At 40.5% G+C, this 12,297-nt stretch overlaps 12 non-coding genes across 12 annotated transcripts; all 12 read right to left on the bottom strand.

Annotated features, from left to right (window-relative positions):
* Positions 1-327: 327 nt before the first annotated feature.
* Positions 328-399, bottom strand: trnaq-uug (transfer RNA glutamine (anticodon UUG)). The gene has a single exon. It is a non-coding gene; the product is annotated as a tRNA-Gln (tRNA).
* Positions 400-776: 377 nt separating this feature from the next.
* Positions 777-848, bottom strand: trnaq-uug (transfer RNA glutamine (anticodon UUG)). Its single transcript has one exon. It is a non-coding gene; the product is annotated as a tRNA-Gln (tRNA).
* Positions 849-1,075: 227 nt separating this feature from the next.
* On the bottom strand, positions 1,076-1,147 carry trnap-agg (transfer RNA proline (anticodon AGG)). Its single transcript has one exon. It is a non-coding gene; the product is annotated as a tRNA-Pro (tRNA).
* Positions 1,148-1,662: 515 nt separating this feature from the next.
* trnaq-uug (transfer RNA glutamine (anticodon UUG)) lies at positions 1,663-1,734 on the bottom strand. The gene has a single exon. It is a non-coding gene; the product is annotated as a tRNA-Gln (tRNA).
* Positions 1,735-2,465: 731 nt separating this feature from the next.
* trnaq-uug (transfer RNA glutamine (anticodon UUG)) lies at positions 2,466-2,537 on the bottom strand. Its single transcript has one exon. It is a non-coding gene; the product is annotated as a tRNA-Gln (tRNA).
* Positions 2,538-2,634: 97 nt separating this feature from the next.
* Positions 2,635-2,706, bottom strand: trnap-ugg (transfer RNA proline (anticodon UGG)). Its single transcript has one exon. It is a non-coding gene; the product is annotated as a tRNA-Pro (tRNA).
* A 561-nt stretch (positions 2,707-3,267) lies between these two features.
* Positions 3,268-3,339, bottom strand: trnaq-uug (transfer RNA glutamine (anticodon UUG)). The gene has a single exon. It is a non-coding gene; the product is annotated as a tRNA-Gln (tRNA).
* A 189-nt stretch (positions 3,340-3,528) lies between these two features.
* On the bottom strand, positions 3,529-3,600 carry trnap-agg (transfer RNA proline (anticodon AGG)). Its single transcript has one exon. It is a non-coding gene; the product is annotated as a tRNA-Pro (tRNA).
* A 4,075-nt stretch (positions 3,601-7,675) lies between these two features.
* On the bottom strand, positions 7,676-7,747 carry trnaq-uug (transfer RNA glutamine (anticodon UUG)). Its single transcript has one exon. It is a non-coding gene; the product is annotated as a tRNA-Gln (tRNA).
* A 1,045-nt stretch (positions 7,748-8,792) lies between these two features.
* On the bottom strand, positions 8,793-8,864 carry trnaq-uug (transfer RNA glutamine (anticodon UUG)). The gene has a single exon. It is a non-coding gene; the product is annotated as a tRNA-Gln (tRNA).
* A 368-nt stretch (positions 8,865-9,232) lies between these two features.
* On the bottom strand, positions 9,233-9,304 carry trnaq-uug (transfer RNA glutamine (anticodon UUG)). The gene has a single exon. It is a non-coding gene; the product is annotated as a tRNA-Gln (tRNA).
* A 2,685-nt stretch (positions 9,305-11,989) lies between these two features.
* On the bottom strand, positions 11,990-12,061 carry trnap-ugg (transfer RNA proline (anticodon UGG)). Its single transcript has one exon. It is a non-coding gene; the product is annotated as a tRNA-Pro (tRNA).
* Positions 12,062-12,297: the final 236 nt, after the last annotated feature.

Genomic DNA, 12,297 nt, shown 5'->3' with positions numbered 1-12,297 from the left:
GAAAGCCATAATGCCGCCCTGTAAAACACAAGACAACTTAAAGGGCTCATCCAGGATTTGAATCCGGGACCTCTCACACCCAAAGCGAAAACTCAAACCCTTAGACCAACGAGCCACTAAAACTTGAAGTTTTCACATGGCGTCAGAAGCAGCGCATGGTCATAAATCTTTATGTAACAATTTAGTCAGAACATACCTTCAGAATCGCAGCCCTAGACCAACAAGGTGAGTCACTCGTTTGCTTATAAATTTTTGTTGTTGTTGTCCAGCTGCTTCAGTGAAGTAAAGTAAATTGATCTCACCCGTTTCACAGATTTAAGCAGGAAGAGGTTCCACCGAGATTTGAACTCGGATCACTGGATTCAAAGTCCAGAGTGCTAACCATTACACCATGGAACCGACACGCTCAATAGAGGCTATCTAATGCTCGGAAACTGGCATTGAAACAGGCCTTTGTGAAAGTCAAGCTGTCCCTCAAAACAAAAGACAACCGCAAGGGCTCGTCCGGGATTTGAACCCGGGACCTCTCACACCCAAAGCGAAAACTCAAAACCTTAGACCAACGAGCCACTAAAACTTAAAGTTTTCACATGGCGTCAGACGCAGCGCATGGTCATACATCTTTATGTAACAATTCAGTGAGAAGATGCCTTCAGAATCGCTGCCCTAGACCAACAAGGTGAGTCACTCGTTTGCTTATAAATTTTTGTTGTTGTTGTCCAGCTGCTTCAGGGAAGTAAATTGATCTCAACCGTTTCACAGATTTAAGAAGGAAGAGGTTCCACCAAGATTTGAACTCGGATCACTGGATTCAAAGTCCAGAGTGCTAACCATTACACCATGGAACCAAGACGCTTGCAATAGGCTATCTAATGCTCGGAAACTGGCGTTGAAACAGGCCCCTGTGAAAGTCAAGCTGATTTGAACTCGGATCACTAAATTCAAAGTCCAGAGTGCTAACCATTACACCATGGAACCAAGACACTCATTAGAGGCTATCTAATGCTCGGAAACTGGCATTGAAACAGGCCTCTGTGAAAGTCAAGCTGTCCCTCAAAACAAAAAACGACCGCAAGGGCTCGTCCGGGATTTGAACCCGGGACATCTCGCACCCTAAGCGACAATCATACCCCTAGACCAACGAGCCACTAAAATTTGAAGTTTTCACATGGCGTCAGAAGCAGCGCATGGTCATAAAACAATATGTAACAATTGAGTCGGAACGTACCTTCAAAATCGCAGCCCTAGACCAACAAGGTGAGTCACTCGTTTGCTTATAAATTTTTGTTGTTGTTGTCCAGCTGCTTCAGTGAACTAAATTGATCTCACCCGTTTCACAGATTTAAGCTGCATGGCAAAATCACACATAACATTGAGTAAGTCATTGGTGGAGGAGGATAGTGATAGCATCAAATAGCTATCTAAGCGTAGAGTATCAGAACCACTCACTGATTGGTGTGATTGAAAACGGTCTCATTCTCTTCACTGATTTGAAGCTGCAAGGGGAGAAGGAAGATGTTCCACCGAGATTTGAATTCGGAGCACTGGATTCCAAGACCAACAAGGTGAGTCACTCGTTTGCTTATAAACTTTTGTTGTTGTTGTCCAGCTGCTTCAGTGAAGTAAATTGATCTCACCCGTTACACAAATTTAAGAAGGAAGAGGTTCCACCGAGATTTGAACTCGGATCACTGGATTCAAAGTCCAGAGTGCTAACCATTACACCATGGAACCCAGACACTCATTAGAGGCTATCTAATGCTCGGAAACTGGCGTTGAAACAGGCCTCTGTGAAAGTCAAGCTGTCCCTCAAAACAAAAAACAACCACAAGGGTTCGTCCGGAATTTGAACCCGGGACCTCTCGCACCCTAAGCGAGAATCATACCCCTAGACCAACGAGCCAATGAAAATCAGGAACTTTGCATGGCAACACTATCTGCTGACAAACCGGCATTCTCTGAAAAAGGCCTCTGTGTAAACCTCGACGCCCTCATAAAACATGCGACAACTGTACGGGCTCACCCGGAATTTCAACATGAGCGAGAATCATTCTCCTAGAACAGCAAGCCTCTGTGCAAAGAAAGGTTTTTCGTGGCGATACTATCTGCTGACAAACTGGAATTCTTCGAAAGAAGTTTTTATGAAAGCCATAATGCCGCCCTGTAAAACACAAGAGAACTTAAAGGGCTCATCCAGGATTTGAATCCGGGACCTCTCACACCCAAAGCGAAAACTCAAACCCTTAGACCAACGAGCCACTAAAACTTGAAGTTTTCACATGGCGTCAGAAGCAGCGCATGGTCATAAATCTTTATGTAACAATTTAGTCAGACCATACCTTCAGAATCGCAGCCCTAGACCAACAAGGTGAGTCACTCGTTTGCTTATAAATTTTTGTTGTTGTTGTCCAGCTGCTTCAGTGAAGTAAATTGATCTCACCCGTTTCACAGATTTAAGCAGGAAGAGGTTCCACCGAGATTTGAACTCGGATCACTGGATTCAAAGTCCAGAGTGCTAACCATTACACCATGGAACCGACACGCTCAACAGAGGCTATCTAATGCTCGGAAACTGGCGTTGAAACAGGCCTCTGTGAAAGTCAAGCTGTCCCTCAAAACAAAAGACAACCGCAAGGGCTCGTCCGGGATTTGAACCCGGGACCTCTCGCACCCAAAGCGAGAATCATACCCCTAGACCAACGAGCCAATGAAAAGTAGCGACCTTACATGGCAACACTATCTGCTGACAAACCGGCATTCTCTGAAAAAGGCCTCTGTGTAAACCTCGACGCCCTCATAAAACATGCGACAACTGTACGGGCTCACCCGGAATTTGAACATGAGCGAGAATCATTCTCCTAGAACAGCAAGCCATTGTGCAAGGAAGGTTTTTCATGGCGATACTATCTGCTGACAAACTGGAATTCTTCGAAAGAAGTTTTTATGAAAGCCATAATGCCGCCCTGTAAAACACAAGACAACTTAAAGGGCTCATCCAGGATTTGAATCCAGGACCTCTCACACCCAAAGCGAAAACTCAAAACCTTAGACCAACGAGCCACTAAAACTTAAAGTTTTCACATGGCATCAGACGCAGCGCATGGTCATACATCTTTATGTAACAATTGAGTGAGAAGATGCCTTCAGAATCGCAGCCCTAGTCCAACAAGGTGAGTCACTCGTTTGCTTATAAATTTTTGTTGTTGTTGTCCAGCTGCTTCAGTGAAGTAAATTGATCTCACCCGTTTTACAGATTTAAGAAGGAAGAGGTTCCACCAAGATTTGAACTCGGATCACTGGATTCAAAGTCCAGAGTGCTAACCATTACACCATGGAACCAAGACGCTTGCAATAGGCTATCTAATGCTCGGAAACTGGCGTTGGATCACTGGATTCAAAGTCCAGAGTGCTAACCATTACACCATGGAACCAAGACACTCATTAGAGGCTATCTAATGCTCGGAAACTGGCGTTGAAACAGGCCTCTGTGAAAGTCAAGCTGTCCCTCAAAACAAAAAACGACCTCAAGGGCTCGTCCGGGATTTGAACCCGGGACCTCTCGCACCCTAAGCGAGAATCATACCCCTAGACCAACGAGCCACTAAAATTTGAAGTTTTCACATGGCGTCAGAAGCAGCGCATGGTCATAAAACAATATGTAACAATTGAGTCGGAACGTACCTTCAAAATCGCAGCCCTAGACCAACAAGGTGAGTCACTCGTTTGCTTATAAATTTTTGTTGTTGTTGTCCAGCTGCTTCAGTGAAGTAAATTGATTTCACCCGTTTCACAGATTTAAGCTGCATGGCATAATCACACATAACATTGAGTAAGTGATTGGTGGAGGAGGATGGTAATAGCATCAAATAGCTACCTCAGTGTATAGTATCAGAACCACTCACTGAATAGTGTGATTGAAAATGGTCTCATTCACTTCACTGATTTGAAGCTGCAAGGAGAGAAGGAAGAGGTTCCACCAAGATTTGAACTCAAATCACTGGATTCAAAGTCCAGAGTGCTAACCGTTACACCATGGAACCAAGACACTCATTAGAGGCTATCTAATGCTCGGAAACTGGCGTTGAAACAGGCCTCTGTGAAAGTCAAGCTGTCCCTCAAAACAAAAAACAACCACAAGGGTTCGTCCGGGATTAGAACCCGGGACTTCTCGCACCCTAAGCGAGAATCATACCCCTAGAGCAACGAGCCAATGAAAATCAGGAGCTTTACATGGCAACACTATCTGCACATATGATACAATCCTGTCAAAGTTTGAAATAGAACCCATGATACACTCTTTACATATACATTCCATTCATATATGATACACTCTTTACATGTGTAATCCATATATGATACTCTTTACATGTAAGTTCCATACATATGCACGCATGATACAGTCTTTACATATACATTTTTATACATGAACATCATGAGACAAGCCATACACATACATTCCATACAGATGCACACATGATACAATCTTTACATATACATTTCATACATCAACACATATGATATACTCCATATGTATGCACACGATACACTCTTTACATATACATACATGATACAGTCTTTACATATACATTCCATTCAAATATGATACACTTCATACATAAAACAATCTTTACATGGAAGTTCCATACATATGCACACATGATACAGTCGTTACATATACATTCCATACATGATACAATCTTTACATATACATACGATACACTCTTTACATATACATACATGATACAGTATTTACATATACATTTTTATACATCAACACATTTGATACAAGCCATACACATACTTTCCATACACACATGATACCGTCTTTTCATACATAGGCACACATGATACACTCTATATATGATACATATCCTGTCTGGAATAGAACCCGGGTCCCTGGCATGACAGGTGAGTTACTTACCTCTGCGCTACTGGAAGGTGATGATACACATGCACACGATACACTCTGTACATATACACACACGATACAGTCTTTACATATACTGTACATATGATACAATCTTTACATATACGATACACTCCATACATAAGCACACATGATAAACTCTTTACATATATTCTGTACATATGCACACATGATATAGTCTTTACATATACATTTCATACATCAACACATATGATACACTCTATATGATACAATCCTGTCAAAATCTGGAATAGAACCCATGCACACATGATACACTCTTTACATATACACACATGATACAGTCTTTACGTATACATTTCATACATATACACTCTTTACATATACTTTCCACACATGATACAATCTTTATATATACATTCCATTCATATATGATACACTCTTTACACAGGTAAGTTATTTACCACTGAGCTACTGGAAGGTGATGATACACTCTCTACATATACATTCTATACATACACGCATGATACAGTCTTTAGATATACATTCCATACATAATATACTCTTTACATGTAAGTTATGCACACAATATACTTCATATATACACATACACTCTTTAAATGTGTATTCCATTCATGATATTCTTTACATGTAAGTCCATACATATGCACCCAGAATACACGATACACTCTTTACATGTGTATTCCACACATGTTACAATCCTGTACATACATACTGCGCTACTGGAACGTCATGATACATTCTCTACATATACATTCCATACATACACACACGATACACTCTCTACATATACATTCCATACATATATTCTGTACATATGCACATATGATATAGTCTTTACATAGACATTTTATACATATACAATCCATTCATATATGATACACTCCATACATATGTACACATGATACTCTTTACATGCAAGTTTTATACATATGCACACATGATACAGTCATATGCACACATGATACACTTCATACACGATACGCTCTTTACATGTGTAACCCATACATGATACTCTTTACATGTAAGTTCCATACATTTACACACATGATACAGTCTTTACATATACATTTCATATATCAACACATATGATACACTCCATAAGTATGCACACATGATACACCATACACTCTTTACATGTGTATTCCACACATGACACGTAAATACCATACATATGCACACATGATAAACTCTTTACATATATTCTGTACATATGCACACATGATAGACTTTACATATACATTTCACATGTCAACACATATGGAGTATATCATATGTATGCAAACATGATACACTCTTTAAATATATATTCTATACATGATACAGTCTTTACATATACATTCAAATATGATACATTTCATACAAACATGATACAATCTTTACATGTGTAATACATACATGATACTGTGTACATGTAAGTTCCATACATTTACACACATGATACAGTCTTTACATATACATTCCTTAAATCAACACACGATACACTCTTTACATATACAGTACATAAATGATACAATCTTTACATATACATTCCATTCATATATGTTACACTCCATACATGATACAGTATTTACATCGACACATTTGATACAAGCCATACACATGCTTTTCATACATAGGTACACATGATACAATCTATATATGATACATGTTCTGTCAAAGTCTGGAATAGAACCCAGGTCCCTGGCATGACAGGTAAGTTACTTACCTCTGCGCTACTGGTGACAGGTGAGTCACTTACATCTGCGCTACTGGAAGGTGATGATACACATGCACACTGCACATGATACACACATGTACATATGCACACATGATATAGTCTTTACATAGACATTTCATAGATATACAATCCATTCATATATGATACACTCCATACATATGTACACATGATACTCTTTACATGCAAGTTCTATACATATGCACAAATGATACAGTCTTTACATATACATTTCATACATCAACACATATGTAACACTCCGTACATATGCACCAATGATACAATCCTGTCAAAGTTTGGAATAGAACCCATGCACACATAAAACACTCTTTACATATACACACGATACAGTCTTTATGTGTACAATGTACATTCCATTCATATATGATACAGTCCATACATATGCACACATGATACACTTTACATGCAAATTCCATACATATGCACACATGACACAGTCTTTACATATACATCAACACATGATACACTCCAACGAATATCACGAACTTTACATGGCAACACTATCTGCTGACTAACCGGCATTCTCTGAAAAAGGCCTCTGTGTAAACCTCGACGCCCTCATAAAACATGCAACAACTGTATGGGTTCAACCAGAATTTGAACATGAGCGAGAATCATTTTCCTAGAACAGCAAGCCACTGTGCAAGGAAGGTTTTTCGTGGCGATACTATCTGCTGACAAACTGGAATTCTTCAAATGAAGTTTTTATGAAAGCCATAATGCCGCCCTGTAAAACACAAGAGAACTTAAAGGGCTCATCCAGGATTTGAATCCGGGACCTCTCACACCCAAAGCGAAAACTCAAACCTTTAGACCAACGAGCCACTAAAACTTGAAGTTTTCACATGGCGTCAGAAGCAGCGCATGGTCATAAGTCTTTATGTAACAAGTGAGTCGGAACATACCTTCAAAATTGCAGCCCTAGACCAACAAGGTGAGTCACCCGTTTGCTTTTAAATTTTTGTTGTTGTTGTCCAGCTGCTTCAGTGAAGTAAATTGATCTCACCCGTTTCACAGACTTAAGAAGGAAGAGGTTCCACCGAGATTTGAACTCGGATCACTGGATTCAAAGTCCAGAGTGCTAACCATTACACCATGGAACCAAGACGCTTGCAAACGGCTAGCTAATGCTCGGAAACTGGCGTTGAAACAGGCCTCTGTGAAAGTCAAGCTGTCCCTCAAAACAAAAAACAACCTCAAGGGCTCGTCCGGGAGCTGAACCCGGGATGAAAATGAAAATCAAATCAACCCTAAGCGAGAATCATACCCCTAGACCAACGAGCCAATGAAAATCAAGAATTTTACATGGCAACACTATCTGCTGACAAACCGGAATTCTCTGAAAAAGGCCTCTGTATAAACCGCGACGTCCTCATAAAACATGCGACAACTGTATGGGCTCAACCAGAATTTGAACATGAGCGAGAATCATTCTCCTAGAACAGCAAGCCACTGTGCAAGGAAGGTTTTTCGTGGCGATACTATCTGCTGACAAACTGGAATTCTTCAAATGAAGTTTTTATGAAAGCCATAATGCCGCCCTGTAAAACACAAGAGAACTTAAAGGGCTCATCCAGGACTTGAATCCGGGACCTCTCACACCCAAAGCGAAAACTCAAAACCTTAGATCAACGAGCCACTAAAACTTGAAGTTTTCACATGGCTTCAGGCGCATGGTCATAAATCATTATGTAACAATTGAGTCAGAACATACCTTCAAAATCGCAGCCCTAGACCAACAAGGTGAGTCACTCGTTTGCTTTTAAATTTTTGTTGTTGTTGTCCAGCTGCTTCAGTGAACTAAATTGATCTCACCCGTTTCACAGATTTAAGCTGCATGGCAAAATCACACATAACATTGAGTAAGTCATTGGTGGAGGAGGATAGTGATAGCATCCAATAGCTATCTCAGCGTAGAGTATCAGAACCACTCACTGATTGGTGTGATTGAAAACGGTCTCATTCTCTTCACTGATTTGAAGCTGCAAGGAGAGAAGGAAGAGGTTCCACCGAGATTTGAATTCGGAGCACTGGATTCCAAGACCAACAAGGTGAGTCACTTGTTTGCTTATAAATTTTTGTTGTTGTTGTCCAGCTGCTTCAGTGAACTAAATTGATCTCACCCGTTACACAAATTTAAGAAGGAAGAGGTTCCACCGAGATTTGAACTCGGATCACTGGATTCAAAGTCCAGAGTGCTAACCATTACACCATGGAACCAATACTCTTAATAGAGGCTATCTAATGCTCGGAAACTGGCGTTAAAACAGGCCTTTGTGAAAGTCAAGCTGTCCCTTAAAACAACCGCAAGGGCTCGGCCGTGATTTGAACCCGGGACCTCTCACACCCAAAGCGAGAATCATACCCCTAGACCAACGAACCACAAAACTTGAAGTTTTCACATGGCGTCAGAAGCAGCGCATGGTCATAAAACTTTATGTAAGAATTGAGTCAGAACGTACCTTCAAAATCGCAGCCCTAGACCAAGAAGGTGACTCACTCGTTTGCTTATATATTTTTGTTGTTGTTGTCCAGCTGCTTCAGTGAAGTAAATTGATCTCACCCGTTTCACAGATTTAATATGGTAGAGGTTCTACCGAGATTTGAACTCGGATCACTGGATTCAAAGTCCAGAGTGCTAACCATTACACCATGGAACCAAGACGCTTGCGACAGGCTATCTAATGCCCGGAAACTGGCGTTGAAACAGGCCTCTGTGAAAGTCAAGATGTCCCTCAAAACAAAAAACAACCGCAAGGGCTCGTCTGGGATTTGAACCCAGAACCTCTCATACCCCAAGCGAGAATCATACCCCTAGACCAAAGAGCCAACGAAAATCAGGAACTTTACATGGCAACACTATTTGCTGACAAACCGGCATTCTCTGAAAAAGGCCACTGTGTAAACCTCGACGCCCTCATAAAACATGCGACAACTGTACGGTCTCAACCAGAATTTGAACCTGTGAGCTCTCGTGGCATGAGGGAGAATCATTCTCCTAGAAAAGCAAGCCACTGTGCAAGGAAGGTTTTTCGTGGTGATACTATCTGCTGACAAACTGGAATTCTTCGAAAGAAGTTTTTATGAAAGCCATAATGCCGCCCTGTAAAACACAAGACAACTTAAAGGGCTCATCCAGGATTTGAATCCGGGACCTCTCACACCCAAAGCGAAAACTCATAGCCTTAGACCAACGAGCCAGAAGTTTTCACATGGCGTCAGAAGCAGCGCATGGTCATAAATCTTTATGTAACAAGTGAGTCAGGACATACCTTCAAAATCGCAGCCCTAGACCAACAAGGTGAGTCACTCGTTTGCTTTTAAATTTTTGTTGTTGTTGTCCAGCTGCTTCAGTGAAGTAAATTGATCTCACCCGTTTCACAGATTTAAGCAGGAAGAGGTTCCACCAAGATTTGAACTCGGATCACTGGATTCAAAGTACAGAGTGCTAACCATTACACCATGGGTGTCCAAACTACTGCCCGCGGACCATCTGCGGCCCGCAATCAGTTTTTATGGCAGCCCGCGAGGCTTTTTATAAATATCAATAGAATCTGGCCCACTATACAAAAATGAACGTAATTCAATAAATAACAACCGGGCGTCGCTATCACATGCCTTCAATTAGGCAGCAGTTCCTGTTATGAAGTAAAACGAACCGAACAAACTGAAGGAAACATGATTCAGGGCTCAACAGACTGCCCGATGTCCCGGGGCCAGCGTGCGAGACGCTCAGGCCCGTGTATAGAATGTTACTGGGACTGGGCCAGTGCTGCCTTGTCACAAAAGTTTGGCTGCGACTGTCTGTCAATTGCGTACAAATACAATCTTAGGGTCCTTTCACACATAGACGTTTGTTTCGGAATCTGTCTCGTTTCTCCCGTTAGTGCAGTTCGTTTGGCATTTGTGAATTCAGCAATCACACTCGCATCCGCGCCAAATCAATCGGTCCGAGATTGCCTGAATGAGATGGTCTCTGCTCGATTAAGCCGATCGAGTGTAGTGACAAAACAAAACATTCCAACAAACTAACGACCCAGGCTATATCACAGTGTATTATGATTGTGTAATAGCCATATATACGGCTATACGAAGAGAGAATGATAAGACGAAATGTCATTCCTACCGTGTGTGCTTCATGTCTAATGCGAAAGTAAAAGCATGCTGTAATATTACCGAGAGCTGTTTATCTGTTAGGAAAATTGACCGAAGTTACCATCGGATAATTTTTCCATATTTTAATCTTATATTATGTTGTATTAGGCCAGTTGTTTTGTTGATTTCTGCACTGCCAGCTTGAAAGAAAGATCAACATTGATCTGCTTCATGATCCGATGCAGTCTCGGTTCATATGCTGTCTCTCTATAATTTAAGTCTATAATGCAGAATTCTATCCAACGTTTCTTTGATAGATTGATTAATTCAGTAAATTATTAATTTCATCATAAATACAGCAAAATTGTGAAATGTTGCACTATAAAATAACTATTCAAAAGTAGCTTATCATTGAATTTAATCATTTTTAAAGATGAGTTTTTAGCTTCATTACTTCAGTCTTCAGAGTCACATGATCCTTCAGAGATCACTAATATTAATTATTATTGTTGTTGTTATTATTATTAATTTTATTGTTATAAAAGCAATAATGTCTGGAATAATCATTTTATTTGAAACTACATACAATATGAAAGCAGTTATTTAAAATTTTAATAATTAATATTTAACAATTTAACATTTTTCTACATTTAATAAATGTAGCCTTTATGTACTGAATAATTTTCCTTAAAAAAAAACATGAAAAATTAATAAAACTGACCCCAAACTCTTGACCGGTACCGTGTGTGTATATATATATATATATATATATATATATATATATATATATATATATATATATATATATATATATATATATATATGCATGTCTGTGTGATGTATGTAAAATTTGGCCTGGGACAATGTTTTTTTTTTACATTTGGCCCTCGGCCCAAAAAGTTTGGACACCCCTGCATTACACCATGGAACCAAGACACTTGCAATATGCTATCTAATACTCGGAAACTGGAGTTGAAACAGGCCTCTGTGATAGTCAAGCTGTCCCTCAAAACAAAAAACAACCGCAAGGGCTCGTCTGGGATTTGAACACGGGACAACTGTACGGGCTCACCCGGAATTTGAACCTGGGCGCTCTCGTGGCATGAGCGAGAATCATTCTCCTAGAACAACAAGCCACTGTGCAGGGAAGGTTTTACGTGGTGATGCTATCTGCTGACAAACTGGAATTCTTCGAAAGAAGTTTTTATGAAAGCCATAATGCCCCCCTGTAAAACACAAGACAGCTGCAAGGGCTCGTCCGGGATTTGAACCCGGGACCTCTCGCACCCAAAGCGAGAATCATACCCCTAGACCAACGAGCCACTATACGTGAAGCTTTCACATGGCATCAGAAGCAGTGCATGGTTGGAAATCTTTATGTAACAATTGAGTCAGAACATACCTTCAAAACCTGATGCGTTGAAGCAGGGCTTGTGCGTGAATTCTCCCACCCAAAACCAGACTCGCAGCCCCAGACCGACAACTTGAGTCACTCGTTTACTTATAAATTTTTGTTGTCCAGCTGTTTCAGTGAGTAAATTGATCTCATCAGTTTCAC

The sequence above is a fragment of the Danio aesculapii genome, chromosome 9 (genome assembly GCF_903798145.1).
Source record: "Danio aesculapii chromosome 9, fDanAes4.1, whole genome shotgun sequence".
NCBI lineage: Eukaryota > Metazoa > Chordata > Actinopteri > Cypriniformes > Danionidae > Danio > Danio aesculapii.
The sequence above is the reverse complement of the archived record's forward strand: the minus strand, read 5'-3'. Positions and strand labels throughout refer to the sequence as shown.